This window comes from Pantherophis guttatus, chromosome 1, assembly GCF_059756535.1.
Source record: "Pantherophis guttatus breed Tessera chromosome 1, ASM5975653v1, whole genome shotgun sequence".
Taxonomy (NCBI): Eukaryota; Metazoa; Chordata; class Lepidosauria; order Squamata; family Colubridae; genus Pantherophis; species Pantherophis guttatus.
In genome coordinates this window covers 271484174-271507253 of record NC_142063.1, presented here as the reverse complement: position 1 = coordinate 271507253, position 23080 = coordinate 271484174, and positions in this window count along the sequence as shown.

Sequence of the window (23080 nt, the reverse complement as noted above, 5' to 3'; positions counted from 1 at the left end):
AACTACCCCAGGCATATATCCATGCATGTATATGCAGTCTTTCTCTCTTTCTCTCATACACACACACACATACACACACACACACACATGTTGTTTGTGTATGTGAGATATATGCACGAACATATAAACATAAAATTAAATTGAATATATATGCATAAAATTAAGACATCAAAATCTAGCAATAGCAATAGTACTTATTCTTATATAACGCTTTACATTGCTTTGTTACAGCCCACTGTAAGCAGTTTACATAATCAGCATATCACCCCCAACAATCTGGGTCCTCATTTTACCCACCTTGAAAGGATGGAAGGCTGAATCAACCTTGAGCCTGGTGAGACTTGAACTGCCAAATTGCAGGCAGCCAGCAGTCAGCAAAAGTAGCCTGCAGTACTGCACTCTAACCACTGCGCTACATGCATGCAGATACAACAAAGCTGTTTAAAAAAACAGTTTTAATGTTCTATTGCTTTCTAATGTTATTTGAAACTTCTTTTACCATGAATACTATGATCGCACAATGGTTATAACTCTTGTTTTGTTAACAGAAAGTTTTGAATTTAACATTATTATTTCTCTGAGCTTCCTACTTTTTCACTCTGCTTTTTAACAAAGAAATCCAACACTACATACTTTCATTGTTTGTCCAGTCGCTCACAGTATAATTCCCCAATAGTTCAAATAATATATGTTCAATTTGAAGCGAGCTAGCAACCAGACGACTGGGAGTTCTATTCCTGCTTAGACACAATCGGTGAGGTAATTTTGGGTCAGCCACTTCCTTCTAGCCCAAAGAAGAAGGTAATGACAAAACACTTCCAAATCATATTGTCAAAAACCAAAAATGTTTCAAAGGTGCAGTGCGCACAAACACACAGATACACATACCATTAACTTGTTTGAGGAAGCATTCCTGCCTCTGAGAAGTAGCCAATGAACTGCTGGGATTGGTCTGCAACAAGCTGCTATTAGAAATCAAGTGCTTGAGGCAACAAATCATGGAAAAGTGCACCTTGGAAATAGAGAAGTAAAATGCATTCTGAGGTTGCCTAATTGTGGCGGGGTGTACCACCTGTTTCTGCACTTCTATTACCAGCCCATTCTCATGACAGAACAATTGGGCAATGCTGATAAACTCTAAGTATCATAACTTGTCACAGGCATGCATAATAGTCATTCACATTTACCAATTTATTTACTTTTGCTCTTGAGAATTATTGATTGGAATATAATACTTAATAATATTCAACTTCAATATTAACATTTAAAACAGGGGCTTCATTGAGGGACACATCAGGGTTATGTTTGACCTCAGAGAGCTGGGGGGACATGGGGCATGGCCAGAGGGTATGGCCATGGTGGGCATGGCCAGGGTAGGCATGGTCATCATGGGCATGACATGGGACTTGTGTCCAGGGGGGCACCTGTGATGGCCAAGTGGTAAGGCAGGACTTCCCTGAGACCCTCACTCACTCATTATAATTTCTTTCCTTCCTTCCTTCCTTCCTTCCTTCCTTCCTTCCTTCCTTCCTTCCTTCCTTCTTTCCTTCCTTCCTTCCTTCCTTCCTTCCTTCCTTCCTTCCTTCCTTTTCTTTTCTTTTCTTTTCTTTTCCTTCCCTCTTCATTCTAATTTCTTCTTCCTTCCCCTCTTTCCTTAATTTTCCTTCCTTGCTCTCTTCCTATCTTTTCTTCTTTTTGTTTGTCTCTCCTCTTTCCCTTTCAATTTTACCTGTCCCTTCTTGCATGCTCAAATGGAAAGGGGGAAACATTTCTCCTTTTGTTTTGTTTTTAGTTTGCCCTCTGCCAGCCAAAATGGAGCATGGGGGGGGACTATGCATGCCCCCCCTTGCACCCTGTTTTCAGCCTGAATGGCCTCCTGCAGCACTCTGTCAGCCAAAATGGGGCACAGGTGGCCGTGCGCAGTTCCCCCACACCCCATCTTCTCTAGCAGAGGCACCGCAGGCTATTTCCAGGCTGACCCCGCAGGCTAGATCTAAGCATCCTGCAGGCCAAATCCAGCCTGTGAGCCTCGAGTTTGACGCCCCTGATTTAGAACATTCAATTTTGTCTACATCAAAACAAGTGCTTCATTCATCCATCCAGATGTTGGATCCCCTCATATTTTCATTTTTGTTGAAGATAGTAAAGTCATTGGAACTGTTTCAGGATGAATCAATAATCAGTAGGAAAGGGCAATTCTTCCAGTACAGGTAGTCCTCAATTTACAGCAGCTCATTAAGTGACCACTCGAAGTTACAATGACACTGAAAAAAGTGACTTATGAGCATTTTTCACACTTATGACCATTGCAACATTTCCATGGTCATGTGACCAAAATTCAGATGCTTGGCAACTGACTCATATTCATGACCGTTGCAGTGTCCTGGAGTTATGTGATCCCCTTTTACAACCTTCTGACAAGCAGTCAAAAGTTAAGATCCACTTAACAACTGGGTTACTAATGTAAGAACTGCAGTAATTCACTTAACAAATGTGATGGGAGAAGTTGTAAAATGGGACAAAACTCACTTAACCAATTTCTCACTTAGCAACATAAATTTTGGGCTCAATTGTGGTCGTAAGTTGAGGACTACCTGTATTTAACTTCTGTTGTATCTATAACAATGCTACGCAGCTTTTGTCTCACTCCTTGCTCTAAAAAAAAAAAAAGAAAGAAAAAGCAAACTGAAACCCTCAAAATGGGAAACAAAGAGACCCACAGACCTATATACATACTAGCATCTGGTGTTCTAAAAATACTTTCCTGCTCATTATAAAACTACTGCTACATTCAAGGCATGGTGGAGTAATAATAAGTACTTTTTATTAAATGGTAGTGGCTCTTTAAAGCACAATGTAGCAAGTAAAATAGAGTCAGAATTCATACCAAAGCCTTGGAAAGAAATGTCATGGCACATCAGTTCATACTTCTATTACATTACCCAGGGACACTCAGCTGATACATATTTCACGACTTGAAACTGAACATATGAATGTTCTTCAATTAAATGTTTCACATGAAAGTTCAAATAATGAGCCATCCTTGGATTCACACTTAACAACTCTCATTGATTCCTATAATACCAAATGAAGAGGAACTTTGAATTAATCTTTGGATTGACTTTCCATAAATTTGGTTCGTATTCTCCAAATCCATAGCTGGAATTTATTTGATATTACCAGGGGTGAAATCCAGCAGGTTTTGACAGGTTCTGGAGAACCGGTAGCGGACATTTTGAGTAGTTTGGAGAACCGGCAAATACCACCTCTGGCTGATCCCAGAGTGGGGTGGGAATGGAGATTTTACAATATCCTTCCCCCAGAAGTGGGAAGGGAATAGGGATTTTGCAGTATCCTTCCCCTGGAGTGGGGTGGAAATGGAGATTTGGCATTATCCTTCCCCTGCCACACCCACCAAGCCACACCCACCAAGCCACACCCACAGAACTGGTAGTAAAAAGATTTGAATTTCACCACTGGATATTACAAACACTTGACTTCAATTGGAGTAATAAACTACTAGGTAATTTTTCTCTGAAATTTATTTTTGAAAGTCTTCTAGGATAAATAACACATTATATCATAGCATGACCATTTGAGATGAGCTTACATAATCCACTAGGCTAAAAGAGCTTGGCAAGAATGTGACCTGGTGTGTCATTTGGACACAACTTCCTGGTTATTCAGAAAACAAAGAGTGGTCTCTAGAAATTGGGATCACATCTTCCTGAGGGAAAGCTTTATATATTCTTTTTTCCCCCTGATATTTGAGATGTATACACACAATTACTCTTACAGTAGTTGGCATCAGTTGCATAGACATTATAAAGAGTTGATACCAAACAAATATGATTCCTATGCTGGCTGAGTGACTGATAATTCTGTGTGTGGCCTTAGTTGAAGAGGAATGAATAAAATGTCGGCTTTCTTTATTTTATTTTTTATTAGATTTAGAAGGCCACCCAGCTCCAATGACTCCAGACAATTAAAAAAGAAAAATAATAATAAAAAGAGAAAATGGCACATTTGTCCAGACAAAATGTTCCAGCCAAAGTTCCCATCAAATTATCATTTATAAGGTAAGAAAAGGAAAATATTGTAAAATGGAGAATTATATTGTTTTTAATTAATTCACTTAAAATTTAACAACATGCTACCATAATTACTTTTAGGCTTAAGCAAAAAGCATCTGTCCTGGTCTTGCATACTTTTTTGACATGTCATTCACCCAAAGAGCCAGCAGTTTAAAAACAAATACTGTGAATTAAGGAGAAACATCTTCAAATTCTTGAAGAATTATTGCAAACAAAATGAAGAAAACTTGTTTCCTGTTGTTCCAAAGTAAAAACTATTGATGGAAATAGCAAAATATGTTTGAATGTTAGAAGGAACTTGCTAGTGATATAGGTATTCATCAGAGGAACATAATGTCACTGGATGGCCAGTAAACCTCTTCTTGAGGTACACAAAGGAAAACTTGATGGTCATTCGTTATGTTTGCAAGATTCTTGTCCAGGGTAAGAAGTAAGGCACAAACACACAGGGGTGGGCTTCAAAAATTTTAGCAAGGGGTTCTCTGCCTGGTTGCTGGGTGGGCATGGCCATGGTGGGTGTGATTTAGTCGGCCTCCTGCACCATGGCGGGGGGCGTTTTTGCTCTCCCTGGGCTCCAGAGGTTTTCCTCAAGCCTCCAGGAGAGCAAAAACGACCTCCCCAGGCTCTGGAGACCCTCTGGAGGCCTTCCCAAACTTCCAGTAGGCCCGTTTTCACCCTCCCCGAGTCTCCGCCCACGCCCTGCACTTATCTGCATCCAAAACAGGCCACGTGGGGACTCCTGGGAGGGGCGGAGCGGAGTGGACGGGGCCAGCCAGGAGTGGGATTTGGGGGTTCTCCGAACTGCACAGAATCTTAGCTAGAGTTTCTCCTGAACCCCTGCGAACCCTCAGCAGCCCACCCCTGCAAATACCTCTAAAGAACTTCCAGGAGGCCAGCTTTTTCCATCACCCAATATGATTCAGATGTGAAATGCACTAAGGTGGATTGGTGGATTTATTCCCTCTATAATTAGACCAAGTGGAACTCCTAGAGGTGAAGATGGTAGGAAAGCTTCCCCTATTTCTTCATCCAGAAAAAAGCTAGCAATACAAAAAGCTAGCTGAAAAATGCACTAAACAAATAGCTCCAGGCTGCTTGTTTTAGCTTAGGTTTTTATTTATTTATTTATGTGGCTTGTCTTTTCCTTCTTTACTCAAGATCTAGTTTCCAAGCCAGCTAAGGCCTCTTTCTCTTTGTCAGGAGATGAGCTGGTGTGCAAAACACTAGATTGCTTAGTACATTTTTTCCTTCTTTCTTTCTTTCTTTCTTTCTTTCTTTCTTTCTTTCTTTCTTTCTTTCTTTCTTTCTTTCTTTCTTTCTTTCTTTCTTGGACTTGTCAGTTTTGGAAAGAGCAACTATCTTGAGGCAGAAATACCCAGTTCAACAAAACAGCAAGGACATTACGAAATTTCACACTGACAGAAGTCAAATGATGATGTTATTTAATCACCAAGGGACTCATTCTGCACTGTGCACCAATACCAAATCTACTAATCATGTAAGAATTTGTCTATTTTTGAAATGCTAACTTTATTTAAACCCCACCAGCGCGGTCGTGCATGAACTTTCTCTAATAGGTTAATAAAGCTCTTAAATTGGGGGAAGGTGTTTTGGGGAGGATATGATTATGGATAGATTATGTTTCTGAAAGCACCTCTTCCAGTAACCTGGGCAAATATGACCATAGCCATTAGAAAAGCAAACTCCTCCTTCTTCAGGTGAGGGAGAGGAAGAAGATTCTGCAAGCAGCCCAGCCTTCAATGCATGCATAAATAGGCAGGGCATATAATGATCTGATTCCTATCAGAAGCATGATCAGAAATGCTAGTTTAGATCAAGGGCCTGTTCCCAGTGTGCACAAGGAATGCCAACTGAGTTCGTATGTCTTTGTCTCGGGTTTCAAATCAAAACTCATTTGTATCTGTATTGCTATTTGAATCCATTTCCTGTCCTAATTAATAGCTGGCTAAGTGGAAGTCCCCAAAATGCCTGCCTTTGTTTCAGCCCAGGCGTTTCTAAAGTTTTCTTTCAAGGCACCATGGGGACAGAACACCAGCCAAAGGCAGCAAAGAGCCAGTTGAATAGGTCTTGCTTTCAGATCCAGCCAGAGAATTTAAAGAGACAGGTTGAAAAAGAATTGCAATCTTGTTGGCTATTACCGTGAGTGTTAAACATAAGGAGGCTGTTTTCATAGTTCTGAAGACACTGGTAGCACTCTGAATTTTCTCTGCCATGAATGTGCCTTCCAGAGCAGATGGTAATAACCTAGGAAAATGAGTTTTCCCTATTTTCTTTAGAAGAACCCCTAGTCTCAGATTTGGGTGGCTTGATCAACAAAGTACTGCAATGACATCATTCCTATTCATAGTCAGATCAAATACGATTCTGGATCCATTCAGTAGTGTTTCCACTGACATAACTCTTTCTTTCTTTCTTTCTTTCTTTCTTTCTTTCTTTCTTTCTTTCTTTCTTTCTTTCTTTCTCTCTCTCTCTCTTTCTTTCTTTCTTTCTCTTTCTTTCTCTTTCTCTCTCGCTTTCTCTCTCGCTTTCTCTTTTTCTCTTTTTTCTCTTTTTCTTTCTTTTTCTTTGTTTATTTTTTTCTCCCTTCCTTCCTTGCTATACCTGTTGCATGATTTTACTCTGCCTTCTGCTTTCTGTTCTTTGAACAGTCATTCCTATTCAGAGCAAGGAAAAATAGGAAAGATGGAAATCTCCAGATTTAAAAATATGTGACGTTATTCTTCAAATGTGGAAGGAAAACAAAACAGGTCAGTTGTTTAAGGACTAATAACACAACCATGTCTCAATTCAGGTCTCCTACTTCCTACCAACGATCACAAATCGTTTCTGATACTTTTTGTATTTTTAAAAGGCTACATAAACCCTGCTTTTTAAATTGATCTACACAGTGCTCCAAATTTTCATTCTGCACGTTGCTTGCCTTGCCTGGCAGAGTTGTAGATGTTGCTATGTTCTAATGGGAAAAGATGTCTAAAATATTACCATAACCCCTCAGTAGGACAGGCAAAGGCCTTTCTTAGCATTTGGATCTTCTACAAGAACCTTCAGCTGGGGGGTGGAGGGTGGAGGGGAGAAGATAAAGTTTGCTATTGTTAGCTCACAAGTGGCTCAGACTTCCTGGCAACTGAAATGAATTACTCACCTCCTTTATGCAGGGCTTCAGAAATAGTTCACTGTTTAGTAACAAAAAAGGCATTCAGGCAAGGGAAGATGGCCTCACTGGGCTCTGAAAAGCTAGCTTTAAGACAGTGAATGGACACTGGAGCCTCCCAGCTGAATGACCACTGTGGGAAAAAAGGGAATTATGTCAGCCCAGATGCATTTCCATCTATTTGTCCCACTTTTCATTACATTTGTTCCCTCCCTCCCTCCCTCCCTCCCTCCCTCTCTCTCTCTCTCTCTCTCTCTCTCTCTCTCTCCCCTTCTCTATACTCCTTTCCTGTCCTTTTAAGCAATTTTACAAAAGTTTAGATCCACTCAAATCAACTCCAAAGGCTCATTTTCACATTATTGCCATGGTAACATACACTTTTTTTTCCTTAAGAAAAAAAGCCAAAGAATAAGAAAAGTGTGTGTGTTTTTTTTTTTTTAAAGGCAAAAGTGAATTTGGCACAGTGAGTTGTTGCCAAGCAGAATGAAGAACATCAGGAATGAACCAGCAATCTTTGTGTCTGTATTGATATGGAGGGAAAAGATATAGGAAAGGAAGGGAGTCTTTATTTCTTTCCTTCCAAGAAATCAGAACAACTCATTTTCAGAAACAAGTGAACAATGCTGTGGGGGAAATGATCAATTAAAGTTTAAGGGGGAAAGATTTTGAATGCTACTCTGTGTAAAGAGAGGAAAGGAAAGAAAAAAATGAGTTATTCCACCCACTATACTAGAAAAACAAACAATTTATAAAATAGGAACTCAAGAAGTTAAAAGCATGGACAATCCCCATTCAAATACAGTAAGTTATCTGATTCATTGGTGTATGGCACCTACTTCCCAACTTTGACCATATTCTTAGGTCATCTATATTGTATTAAGAAGTTTCAGGACACCACTGGTTGGACATTGCCCATGAGGAACTGAAAGAAGCATTCATTACCATTTTTTTTTTACTTTGTGTAAATGATACAATAGGCCTTTCAAACATGCCTGCCAGTCTTCTCTCTTCACCCCACCCTCACTCCCCTTGCTAAGAATAACCCTAATGTTTTCTTCCTGCCTTTCATGAAATGTTTGCTATTCACTCTGGTAAACATTAGCAGCTCAGGCCAAGGCAATCCCATGGCAGCATGGTGACATTGCAATTTTATGCAAACTTCTCTTCAGTTGATCTCAGAGTTATGAAGAAACATATGCTGAATAAACATATTGGCCCATGGGGCAATCTGATGCAAGTAGAGGGCCTTGGACAAAGGCCACATGCTGGTATTCTGCTCCCTGAACTCGTGGAGCCAGTGGTGGGATTCAGCCAGTTTGCACCACTTCGGGAGAACTGGTTGTTAACTTTCTGAGCAGTTTGGTGAACTGGTTGTTGGAAGAAATCATTAAGGCAGAGAACCAGTTGTTAAATTATTTGAATCCCACCAATGGGTGGAGCCTATATATGGCATGATTATAGAAAATTTTAGCATACATCTATCTACAGTATATATGACTGTAAATCTCTTATTGGGAAACCTGTTCTATAAATAAACTGCTTTTTCAAGTTACTTATCTCTTTTAAGTGAGATGAAGGAACCATTTTGTCTCTCAAGGCTTAAACAAGGATGGAAAATCTCCCAAGCTTGTTTCAGATCCATGATTCTCATCTTTAAATTTACATTTTCAACTAGCCTACTACTATGTTAATTCTTGTCAGTATTGTTGTTTTCCTTCATGTTAAAAAAAATGGAAAAAGAGCAAGGGTGCTCTTCAGATCGAGGCTTCAGCTCTCAGCTGTTTTAGGAAGGGTATTCCTAAATTTTGAAAACTAGGCAGTGGAAGAGGATAGAGGTGGGAGAAATATCTTGATGAACAGCAAAGAAGCAGATACAGATAGAGATAAAGTCCCAAGAGAGGAATATGGGAGGCAAGTCAAAAAAAGCATAGCAATTAAAGTATTGAAGCGGGCAAGAGACGATGGATAGATGATTTCTCTTTTTTATTGTTGTTCTGATTTGCTTTTCTTTCTCTCTCTCTCTCTCTCTCTCTTCTTTTTTTAGGTAGGTGACATGACTAGAAGTTAGGTAGGATAGAAAAAATGTTTTTTAATAAAGGGTGATATGATTAAAGTTAGAATAAGAGATAGAAATAGGAGGGGGAATATTAGTGTATACACTTTTATATAATAAAATAAAAGCAACAACAAGAGAAAATATGGAATAATTGAATAGTGGTAGACTGTAACTTAATAAAAATGTGCATTATTATTAGAAATATATAAGTTGATTGAATGTAATAACTATGATTAATTTACTAGTTTTATTTGTATTAGAATGCATGATACCCAGGTTCCACACTGTTCACGCATTGATATGTTTGTAAAAAAATAAAAAAACTTTAAAAAAAAAAGACAGGAAGAGTATTCACACCTCTGAACTTTGGTGTTGGAGAAGACTCCTGAGGATATCATGGATAGCCAAGATAACAAACCAATGGATTATTGAACAAATCAATCCACTCATTCAAGGAACAAATGATCAGGCTCAATGTATCCTACTTCAGACACATTTCCAGCTCTCTGGAAAAGGCTCTATTGCAAGGAAGGGAAGGGAAAGGAAGGGAAGGGAAGGGAAGGGAAGGGAAGGGATATGCAGCAAGGTAGATTGATTTTGTTTTATTTATTTAATTAAATTTATATGCCACCGATCTCATTATTGAGCAAGTTACAATGCCAATGAGGGCACCATTGATAGACTTGAAAGAACAGGTTAGGGAGAAATCTCTCTACAGGTAGTCCTTGCTTAACAACCACTTCAAGTTGTGACCTATCCAGCTCTCCCTCAGTTACACAATAGTGATCCAAATACTTGACAGCCAGCCCAGATCTATGAGCTGTGCAGCAACTGTGTGTCACACGATTGTGATTTCCAACCTTCCCTGCTGGCTTCCCACAAGCAGTCAGTTGGGGAAGGAAGCCAGCAAGAAATTGGAAGACACATTCATGTGAAATCCTCACTTAACAACCCATGGCAATTCATTTAACAATGGCACCTGGAGACTGCTGGGATTGCTGTTGCTAAGTAATGCAGTCATGTGATATTACACTTTATGACCAACTGCTTAGCAACAGAAATTCCAGGCCCAATTATTGTCATTAAGCAAGGGCTATGTACATGTAGTTGCTAGCTGAAAATGACTTGATGACACATAAACAATCATATGCACCCATTCACAAATTCCTCCAGAACTTTTATTCATATTTCTGGATGGTGTGGATAAACCTAGTTGGGTGACTTTTTGACAATTACTTGCTAGGAAGTCAAAATTCATCTACCAACCCATAATGGACCAGTATGTTGGATTATGGTGCATAATCTTCAATCTTGCAGCAGACTCAGTTGTGGGATTCAGCCAGTTCCCAGCACTTCGGGAGAACCGGTTGTTAACTTTCTGAGCAGTTTGGTGAACTGGTTGTTGGAAGAAATCATTAGGGCAAAGAACCGGTTGTTAAATTATTTGAATCCCACCACTGAGCAGACTGATTTAGATTAGATAATACACACACCATGAGTTCATATCAAACCTTCAAAGAGGCCATTTTAATCCAGACTTTAATGTGAATCATTTAAACCATGTTTGCTAGCCACCTAATAACTGATGGGATAGCAATAAATAAATTTAGTGTCTCAACACTGGCTTTAAAAGGATCAATTTCCATTTTACGGCATTAAAGATTCAAAAGCACCCTACGTCTCAAAGATAATTTTTTATTTATTTGGGTAAAATTAAGCCAAATAGCTTCCATTTGGTGAGTTCCCAGTACACTGGTATATAAAACCTGAAGCGATAAAATATAGCCTAATTATCGCTGCCTATTAAGTTGCCTTGTAATTTAATCAAACCAAGTACAAAGCACCAGGGAATGTGGTCTTAAAAGAAAAAGAAGGAAAGGAGAATGGGGATAATCATATGGCCAGGTCTTTAAATGTCAGCACTCTTATTTTAGGTGATAATGTCAGCACTGAGGGAAAGGTTGACAGCATTAACCTTGATAGCATTATGGAAAAGCTTGCTAAGGAATTTACAGAAGGCCTGATTTGCTTGGCCAAGAATTAGGCAGCCTAATTTCAATCTTGCTATTCTCTCAAAGATGTAGATCAGAGGTCTCCAAACTTGGCAACTTTAAGACTTGTGGACTTCAACTCCCAGAATTCTCCAGCCAGCTATGTAGATAGAGGTACAGATGGATAGATGTAGATAGCTGCAGAACACCCACAGGCATGTAATTATAAGTCAATTAAATGCTATATCACTTTAAAAGGATACACTGCTTTCTATTTTACTTTAGTCCAGTGTTTCTCAGCCTTGCTGGCTGGGAGTTGAAGTCCACCCATCTCAGAGTGGCCAAAGTTGAGAAACACTCCTTTAATCCAATGTAGTTGTCCAAGTTGTCCAATACAGATCAGGCCTGCCATGTATGAGGAGGAAGAAAAACACTCATCCTTCCCCGGTACAGGTAGTCCTCAATGTACAACCACAACTGAGCCCAAAAATTCTGTTGTTAAGTGAAACATTTGTTAAGTGAGTTTTGCTCCATTTTACGACCTTTCCTGCCACAGTTAAGTGAATCACTGCAGTTAATAAATTAGTGACCTGGTTGTTAAGTGAATCTGGCTCCCCCTTTGACTTTGCTTGTCAGAAAGCTGGAAAATGTGATCTCATGACTTTGGGACACAACAGTCATAAGTATGAACCAGTTGCCAAGCATCTGAATTTTGATTACATGATCACAAGGATGCTGCAATGGTTGTAACTGTGAAAAAAAAAAGTCCTCCTTTTCAGTGCCATTGTAACTTTGAACGGTCACTAAATGAACTGTTGTAAATCAAGGACTACCTGTATTTTAAAACTCTATTCTGTCCCCCATGAATTGCATATGGCTTCCATCCAAGTGGGTGGCAAGGGACTACAACCAAAGAATTACAGCTTATGGTTTTTCCTCATATGATGATCCCGGTCAGACTGAACCAGCGGTGAAATCCTCTGAAGTCTGCCACCAGTTCTGTGAGTCTGTTATCAAGTGTGCGCCCGTACAGCACTAAAAAAGGAACGTTTTGAAGCCTTCCAAGTCTGAAAAGGTAAGTAGAACAGCAAGGGGGGAAATTGGCTGTGTCACGCGATTTAGATTAGCTAGAAAGCTAATTTAATCTAGATTAGCTAGAAAGCACGAAATCCGACTATTCTAGCTAATATAAATCATGCATCACAGCTGATCATCGCCCAGCTGATCATCACCCAGCTGATCTTCGGAAATACCGGTTCGCCTGAACCGGTAGCATTTCATCCCTGGACTGAACCACTATGCAAACATAAACAAAATAGAACATAGAATGGTACAACACCATATGAATTTTACATATCATAACTTGGTATTCAGTTACTGCAATTAACAGTACTGAACATCCTAACTGAAGACTGAGATTATATCTCTGATGTAATTTCCTCTTTCCTTAGGTGGCCTTCTATATTCCTAATCCTGCAGCATGGGAAGATACTATCTAGAATGACCCCTGCATTCTGGAAAATGACATTTGTTTAAGTAGCCAAAAACGTTTGGCATGAAAATACCAAAATAATAATAATAACAGCAGAGGGTGGTCGAGGACTCCTACAAGTAAAGCAGACTGTGGAAGAAGAAAAATGCAGCTTGAATGATTACATCCAGAAAAGTGAAGAACCAATGATTAAGGAAGTAAATAAAGGAGGCCTTTTAAAGACAACTAAAACAAAAGCAGAATATAAGAAAGAAGTAATTGAGCAGCGAGCTGAAAATTGGAAACACAAAGCTCTGCATGGCCAATACTTGAAAAATATTGAAGGCAAAGCTGACCAGAAACTAACTTGGAACTGGTTAAGATCAGGAGTACTGAAAAAAGAAACAGAAAGCTTTATTTTGGCAGCTCAAGAACAAGCCCTAGCCACAAACTGCATGAAGACAAAAATTCAACATGTTACCACCAACAGCAAATGCCGCCTATGCAATGAGAAAGATGAGACAGTCGACCATCTGATCAGTGGGTGCAGCAAAATTTCACAAACTGACTACCTACAACGCCATGACCGTGTTGCTAAGATCATTCACTGGAAATTGTGCCAGAAGTTTGGATTTGAGTACAGCAAAAACCACTGGGAACATCAGATTGAGAAAGTTTTAGAGAATGAGAAACTCAAGATCTTGTGGGACTTTAGGATTCAGACTGACAGGCACTTGGTCCACAACACACCTGACATAAAAATAGTTGAAAAGAAAAAAGTATGGTTCATTGACATTGCAATACCTGGTGATGCACGAATTGAAGATAAGCAGCAAGAAAAAATCACCAAGTACCGGGACTTACAAATTGAAGTTGAGCGACTGTGGAAAAAGAAATCGTGTGTTGTCCCGATTGTAATTGGAGCCCTTGGAGCAATACCCAAAGGGCTACCCCGCTATTTAGAAATTCTAAAATTGCCGGACTTGAACATTTTGACTTTACAAAAAACCACCTTACTCGGAACAGCTTACATCCTCCGACGATACCTTAACAGTTCCTAGGTCCTTGGTTAGGACTCGAGCTGCTGAGCTATTAACCAGCCTCAAAGGCTGTGAATCTCACTAAAGATTAACCAATAATAATAATAATAATAATTTTATTTCTATACCGCCCTTCTCCCGAAGGACTCAGGGCGGTGTACAGCCAGTTTAAAAACACAAGACACAACAATAATTAAAAATTAAAATAATTACATAGATTTGGCTGATTTAAAACTCTAAAAATTAAAATACCCCAATTTAAAATTATTATATTGACAGCCTGCCTGGTGGAATAACAAGGTCTTCAATGCGCAGCGGAACACCCGGAGGTCGGAGATCTTGCGTATTTCCGTGGGCAGTTCATTCCACAGGGCTGGGGCTCCCACAAAGAAGGCCCTCCCCCTGGGTGTCGCCAGCCGACACAACTTGGCCGATGGCACCCTGAGGAGACCCTCTCTGTGGGAACGAACTGGTCAGTGGGAGGCTATTGGTGGCAGAAGATGGTCTCGAAGGTACCCGGGTCCTATACCATGGAGCGCTTTAAAGGTGGTAACCAACACCTTGAATCGCACCCGGAAGACCACTGGGAGCCAGTGCAGCTCGCGCAGGAGGGGTGTCACGCAGGCACAGCGAGTTGCGCCCATAACCACCCGCGCGGCCGCATTCTGGACCAGTTGGAGCCTCCGAGTGCTCTTCAAGGGGAGCCCCATGTAGAGAGCATTACAATAGTCCAACCGGGAGGTGACAAGGGCATGAGTGACCGTGCGCAAGGCGTCCCGGTCCAGAAAGGGCTGCAACTGGCGGATCAGGCGAACCTGATAAAAGGCCTCCCTGGCCACGGCCGTCATGTGCTCTTCTAAAGACAGCCGTGCGTCCAGGAGGACACCCAGATTGCGAGCCCTCTCTGTGGGGGGCAAGGATTCACCCACAATAGTCAGCGATGGCACCTGCTGACTATATCGGGACGCCGGCAACCACAGCCACTCGGTCTTGGATGGGTTGAGTCTGAGCCTGTTCCTCCCCATCCAGGCCCGTACGGCCTCCAGGCAGCGAGACATCACATCAAGGGCATCGTTGGGGTGGTCTGGGGTGGAGATGTACAGCTGAGTATCATCAGCGTACAGGTGACACTTCACCCCAAAACCACGGATGATCTCACCCAGCGGCTTCACATAAATGTTGAACAGAAGAGGCGAGAGGACCGACCCTTGTGGCACTCCCCATGTGAGATGCCTCGAGGTCGACCTCTGCCCCCCTGCCAACACAAACTGCGAGCGGCCAGAGAGGAAGGAAGAGAACCACCGCAAAACGGTGCCCCCTACTCCTAACCCTCTCAACTGCTGCAGCATGATACCATGGTCAATGGTATCAAAAGCCGCTGAGAGATCTAATAGGACTAGGACAGAGGAGCAACCCTTGTCCCGGGCCCTCCAGAGATCATCCACCAACACGACCAATGCCGTTTCTGTGCTGTGCCCCTGCCTGAAGCCCGACTGGTACGGGTCTAAAAAGCTTGTTATTTTTTTTCTACTCCCTCCCTCCCATATGCTTTTCTTGCCTTCGTATTTTCAGAATGTCAGCCCTTCTTTATATTCATAAACATGGTCCCAAGGTCCACAATTCTCATAAGCCTTGGATCCCACAGAGACCTCAAAATGTTCTCAGCAAATGGTCATTTTGAATTTGACGGAAAGGGACAATTGTAAAAGACGTAATTGGAGAGAATCAACACATTAATTATGCATAATTTAAACCCTTGAAATAAAATGTAATTAAAATCGATGTAATTAAATGAATTTAAATGAAATGTTATTTTTATCCTAGTGTGCCGCAAATGCTGAGAACAGCCTCTGGTCCAAGCAAAGTTTGCCCTACAGAAAATTCTTGTTTCGCTTTTAAAAACAAAAACAAAACAAAACCAAACACCTCTTTTGCTTTCGCTTGTTTCTTTATTTCTTTCTTTCAACTGTTGCCATGTTCAAAAAGTTATTGCTGCCTGAATCGGAGGAGATCAAGGCCACGAGACAGCTGCTAGACAGCAGCATTTGGCAACTTAGCAATCATTTGACAGCTGTACAAAGGCAGTAGAAAGGAGAGCAAATGCAAAAGTTAAATACCATTTCTCCATTAGGACAGTGTATCTGGAGATATATATATATATATATATATTGCGAAGCACATGGAACAGCTGACAAACACCCTGGACCTAACTAGTAATTACTTTCAAGTTTCTGACCTTCTCTACTACTACAAAGGTCTAACTGAGCCTTAGTCACACAAGCAACCATTCATTATGTTAGTCATGTTCAAACAGCTTCCAGAAAAGATGACAAAGCCCTGGGAAAGACATTGGTATTGTCCCCATGGTGTCCAGAGGATTTGCTAAACTCTTTGTCATCATTCATAACTCTCGGTATCTTTTCTGACACTCCCCTGGCCCTTTCACTAAAAATTTTAAAAATATTCCCAACAAGTATTTTGCTCCATCCATTCTAAAATAAACTTGTTTGAGCTTATTGTCATATGCATATACACAAATACACATAACAGGTTATATATTGCAGATAACCACTATCACCAGAATATGTTTGTTAGTGTTTGTGTTAACGCTTGTTTCCATTACCTCTCTAGGATATAATTATTCTGTTAAATTGACATATTCAGGATCATCCAACTAACAATGGCTAAGAAATTTGTTATAATGAATAATTATTTTAAAATGAATAATTGTTTTGAATTTAGATTTTTATGGCATGAATTGCAACTCAGAACATACAAACATATAAAATGCACCGGTTTTAGTAAAGGCATGCTCTGAAAAAGAAAATGTCCACAAAAAGATTATACAACAATGTGTAAATTAGAAGAACAGTAGAAGTAATGCATTGTCAGACATTAAGAATCAAATGTCAAGCATATGTTTAATATCAAATATCAAGCACATATGTTCTGATAAAATGATTGTGTGGGGGAGGGGGAGCGCGGAGTGTCCAGAATAGTTTTTGGATGCTAGAGAAATAATTTCCAATTGGATAGCATCAGAGATATACACATTAGATAGAAAATTCAGCCTCTTTAGAATGTTTAACAAGGTGCATGATTGTTTCAGTTCAAAATATATTAAAGGCATATATTAAACAGAAAAAGTCTAACCTTCTCCCTTTTTTAATGTCTTAATTTCTCTGTATAATTTTTTCATTTCATTTTCATTTTATTTGATTTATATACCGCCCTATTCCTAAAGGACTCAGGGCGGTGAACAGGCACAAGATAAAACACATAGAATACAAAAATTTAAGAGCAGAAGTAAAATCGAATTAAATCAATTTAGCCCAAGACAAATTTAAAACCCCAGGTTAAGAACAAATTAAAATTTACATTAAAATTTACATTAAAAAGAGAATGGGAGAGGTTAGGCCAGATCAGCCTGGTGAAATAAAAAGGTCTTGAGAGTGCGGCGGAAGGTGCGTAGATCCGGGATCCTCCGTATCTCCAGGGGGAGCTCGTTCCAGATAGTAGGTGCCCCCACAGAGAAGGCTCTCCCCCTGTGGGCCGCCAGCCGACGGCACCCAGAGGAGTCTCTCTCTGTGAGAGCGTACCAGCCGGTGGGAGGCCATTTGCGGCAGCAGGCGGTCCCGTAAATAACCAGGCCCTAAGCCATGGAGCACTCTAAAGGTGGTAACAAAACTGTTGCAATATTTTTAGGATCAGACTCAATAATAATAATGAGAGTTAGAGGTTTAAATATATTTCTCTTTAATTATAATAGGCATTCTATATTCACTGAATATTCACAGATAGAAGCAAAGAAAATGGTGAAGGTAGCTCCTTATATATACAAAGGGTGGAGCCAAGAGTGGGAGTGGTGAATTGTGAATACATTAAGAGTCAAAGAATAAGTTAACCCCTGATATCCCATATATACATTATTTACACATTAGGGAATAAGGCATTTACATCTGACAAATCCCCCTCTAAATGCCGGTTCGCTATACAACACCAATTACATTCAGATTCAGGACAATATAAGACATACAATTTGGAAGTTAAGTATTTGTGCTGTTTAGAAGGTAAAGGCTTCGTCAATATGTCAGCTAATTGTTCAGAGGTATCACAATGCACTGCTTTGATAAATCCATCTTGAGACAATTGTCTCACATGCTTAAATTTTATATCTATATGCCTGGATCTTTGTCCAATGGCATCGGATCTAGATATTTCAATGGCCGCTTTATTGTCTTCATGCATAACAAAAGGCAAAGCAGGTTTTTTCCAAACATCTGAAATTAAATCATTAAACCATACAAGGTTATTTGCAGCTTTGGATAAACAAACATATTCCGCTTCTGTGGTTGAAGTGGCTACCAGTTCTTGTTTACCAGTGTACCAGTAAACTGGACAGTCATTTAACAGAAAAATATAACCAGAAGTACTTTTTCTGCATGATATATCTCCAGCCCAATCCGCATCTGCGTAACATGTAAGTTTTGGTTCTTTATTATCACTAGGTTCTAATACTAGGCAAAAGTCTAATGTGCTTTTCAGATATCTTAAAATTCTTTTGACAGCTTCCCAGTGATACATTGTTGGTTTGCTAACGTGCCTTGATAATAAATTGAGTGGTAATGCAATATCTGGCCTGGTCCAATTAGATATATAAAGAAGTGAACCTATGACTGATCTATAAAATGTATTATCCTTGAATTCAGGGGAAGATTCATCAGTATTTCTAAGGAAATCAGTTTGCATAGGAGTGTCACAGGGTTTGGCATTGTTTAAATTGCATTTGTTTAGAAGTTCAATAATCTTATCTTTCTGAGTAAGTTTGAATCCCCTTCTAGTTTTGTTAATTTGTACACCAAGGTATTTGTTTACTTTACCTAGAGATTTCAACGAGAAATGTTCATTTAGCTTGTTTACAAAGATTTCTCTTCTCTCTTTGTGTTTTCCTATATATAAAATATCATCTACATAAATCAATACAAATTCAATGTGATCATCACTCTTTTTGACAAAGAAACAGTTATCAGCAGTGGTAGCGTTGAAATCCATGGTCTTAAGTACTTTTACCAAGCAATCGTACCATCTTTTGCCAGATTGCTTTAATCCGTATAAACTCTTGTTCAATAGCCAAATTTCATTTTTATTAGTGTATTGACTGTGAGGTGCTCTTACATATATTTCCTTATCTAGTTTTGCGTGTAGGTACGCAGTCTGTATGTCATATTGAAATACATCAAGATTGAGTGCGGATGCTACTACTAGAGCTGTTTTAACACTCTCTGTTCTTACTGTGGGGGAGTACGTGTCAGTATAGTCCTCCGGATATTTTTGTGCATAACCTTGTGCAACCAATCTAGCTTTGTATAAGGTATTGCCTCCTTCTAGGTTCTTAATTTTATAAATCCACCTGGTACCAATAATTGTTTTATCTTTAGGTGCAATCGCAGGTGTGAATACATTTAATCCTTGCAAACTTTCCATCTCTTTTTTCATAGCTAGTTCCCATTTTTCCTTTTCTTCACGAGGGAGTTTTAATACTTCCTCATATGTATTAGGTGTTATTTGTTCACCATCCATATGCATTATGTAATCTCTGTATTTATTTGGTATTTGATTTCTGTTGTTCCTAATAGCTCTTTCTGGTTTGCTATGGTAGTCATGCAAATATCTTGCTTCCTTTTTTGTTAATGTGTCTGTCTTTATTTTGTGTTGACTATTTGTCCATGTTTTGGTTTTGTTTTTATTTTTGTTGACATTTTGATTTTCTATTGTCCCTTCCTCACGAGATTTGGTATCTTTGCATTTATTTGGAAATATTTCATTAAGATGTAATTTAGACCAGTTGGCCTGTTCATGGAACACAGCTGTTCTGGAAACTATAAATTTGTTATTATTATCAATGAATCTGTACCCTTTGGTGCCAGTTTCATATCCCATAAATCTTAGTCTTCTGGATACGTTTTCTCCCTTTCTTCTCAACTGTTTAGGTATGTGTACGTCTGCAGTGACCCCAAATATGTGCATGTGTGCTAATTTTGGTTTCCTATTATACATCACCTCATATGGTGTCTTATTCACAATACTGGACCAGGTTCTATTTTGAGTGTAATTTGAATAATGTAGGGCTTCTGACCAAAATTGTTTGCCTAAACCAGCATCCTCTAATGTGCACCTAATCATGGTTTGTAATGTGGAATTCTTTCTCTCTACAATCCCGTTCTGGAACGCAGAAAATGGACTAGACGTGTAATGTAGCATTCCTCTATCCTTTAACCATTGGGAGAATTCTTTAGACATGAATTCACATCCCCTATCTGTCATAATTTGTTTTATTCTGATATTATGTTGTGTTTCTATGCGTTTGTAAAATTCCTTAAATTTTTGAAAGGTTTCATCCTTGTGTTTTAATGTGTAAACAAAACCATAGCGACTGTAATCGTCTACTATTGTTAGGAAGTAACGTTTTCTATAAGTGATTGATGGAGTTAATGGGCCAACTAAGTCCATGTGTACTAAGTCAAAAATTTTGTTAGTTGATCTGGTGGATTTTTTTGGCCTGGGACTAGTTTTTAGTTTAGTAGATTTACATACTGAGCATTCTAAATAATTTTCACAATTTTTTATTTTGACACCTTCTGCGTGTTCAGTCATTTTTTGTACTACAGGAAAACTTGCATGTCCTAACTTCCTATGTAAGATATGAGCACACTCGTCATGAATTGGTTTACCTATTTTTGGTTTCTTCTCATTGTGTGTATCTGTGTGATTATGAGATATTTTACATTCATCATTGTCACTGTTACTAATATTTTCATCATCTGCCTCAATACAATCTTCCATATTTGAATCAATGTTATGTAACCATCTTTCTTTTGTTATCAGATAGGGTAGGCCTCCTTTAATCATCACAGTGCCTACATTTGTTTTATTCTTCTCTAAAGTTGCTTTTCCCTTTGAGAAAACTATATTGATGTCAGAATCTCTGCTTAGTTTTATGGCACTTAGTATGTTATGAGGTATTTCTGGTATTAACAATACCCCCTCTATTTTTCCTAGACCAGGCAAGGTCACATTCCCTCTGCCTAATACTTGAACTTTTTCTTGATTAGCTACCTTTATTACAAACTTATCTTCTGTAAATGAAGACAATATATTTTTGTTATTAGTGGTGTGATTAGTTGCCCCAGAATCAATAAGCCAATTATTGTTCTCATTTTGTTGCGTTTTAGTGCTGTCTTGTTTATTTAGTCCATTCAGTGAACCAGATTTTCTCTCTTTTGAATTTTCTCTGCCCCCTCTACTTTCTCTGTAATTTGGTGGGCTTCTATATTTATGTCTATCTGTGGAAGACTGTCTATAATTGTATTTATTCCTATATTCTGACCTATGTCTTTCCTTTGAAATTTTGGGACAATCTCTTCTATTGTGTTCCCTGGACCCACAATTGTGGCATTTAAAAGTTTCATTATATTTTTCTTGGAAAGCTACCTTCCTAAAAGATTTGTGTTCTGTGTGATTGTTATAACGATTTTTTCTTGAATTGTCTTCTGCTATCAATTTGTTAGACAGACTTTCTATTGATAAATATCCTAGATTGATGGTGTCTAAGTGTGACATAAAACTATCCCATGATGAATCAAGTGAGTTGATAATAACACTTTTCATTGTTTGATCTGAAATCACTTCCCCCCTCAAATGCAGCTCAGCTCTTATTTTGTTTAAAGATATTAAATGCTCACTTATGGAAACCTCTGGTTTTACTCTGGAAGAAAAGAAGTCCTTAGACATTCTTGTGGTGGTAGCTACACTATCGCTGTGAAACAAATTAAACATGCATTGAATTATTTCTGAAACAGTTAGATTTGGTTTGATGCTATGATACATTGCAGGAGACACGCTAGATATTATTAAGAAAAATGCCTTATGGTGTAAACAATCTATTTTTAAAGTCCAAGGTCTTCTTGGGGGACTAGTGATAAAAAATAGTAAATTTTCTTTCATAAAGACAACCTGGAGCTGTTGATACCATTCTTGTAAATTAATGCCATCAACCCTAAGTTTTGGGAAGTCACTGGGTAAGTTACCCACATTATTTTGTCCATTACTTACAACCTGAGGTAGTCCGTGGTCTCGCAAGTGTAGGAAATTGCAAAACGGCATGGGGATGCTCGCAACGAGTCTGCGCGGTTCTCTGGCCAGTTCAAGTCTTTCCGGACCGTCTACGTAGTTTCGCACATGCGCGTTGTTCATTTCTTCTTTGACGTCGTCGTGGGAGGTTCTCTCCATTGTAGCTCGCTCGCTCCGCTCCTCTTCAGACGAGTCGGTCTCTGGCTCAGTCTTAGGAGTTCTGATGGCGGCGACTGTTCTTCTCTTTCTTTTGGGTGCGTTGGCACTTGCTTCGGTCTGCGGTGTAGGGCGGAATCGACATGGCTCTCTGGGCTCGGGCGTCGTCGCTCTCGAAGTCAGGATGGGAGCGTGCAGGTCTTGAAGTATCGGCTTGTTCGCTTGCTTCTTCGTTGGCGCTTTGGAAATTTTTAATTTTGGCCCAAATGCAGCAAAAAGCGTCTTCATTGCTGACTTTACTTGGGATTTCGTTAAGTTGTCTTCATTTTCTGATTCTGGCTCTTCCGAAGAGTTTGAATCCTCCTTTTCACTTTCGTTGTCTGATAACGTTTTTCGCGCCAGAAATTTTGAACTGAGCATTTTGATTGGCTCTGCTTCGCTCACTTTGGAGGCTTGTTGAAACCAAGATGGCTGCCTTTCAAAATTTCGCGCGGGATCACATTTTTTCTTTTTCATAACGACTTTCTCTGTAGTCATATCACTCACAGTTTTTTGGTCTTTGGGTTTCTCTTTAGCGATGTTTTTCTCTCTCGCTGCTCCGCTGTTCTTCAGCATTTCTTGGAGGTTCGCGATGAGGCTTTCATCATTCTTCTGGCTTTTTAATAACTTCAATATCTCTGACCTGAGTTCGTTATTTTCTATTTCGATTTCCTCCTGGCCATCATTTTCATTTATTAATTCTTCTTCTTCAGTGGTGTATTCTTCGGATTCTCTCGAAATCGCGTTTGTGGATTCGTTGATTATTTCTTGTTCAGTTTCTATTTCTTTGCTGTAGGCCCTGGTGTTGGGCCTATCTTTCTTAGACATTTTTAGGTATTTATTGAGTCAATTAACCATCCTCTGCTACCAGATTGTTGCAATATTTTTAGGATCAGACTCAATAATAATAATGAGAGTTAGAGGTTTAAAT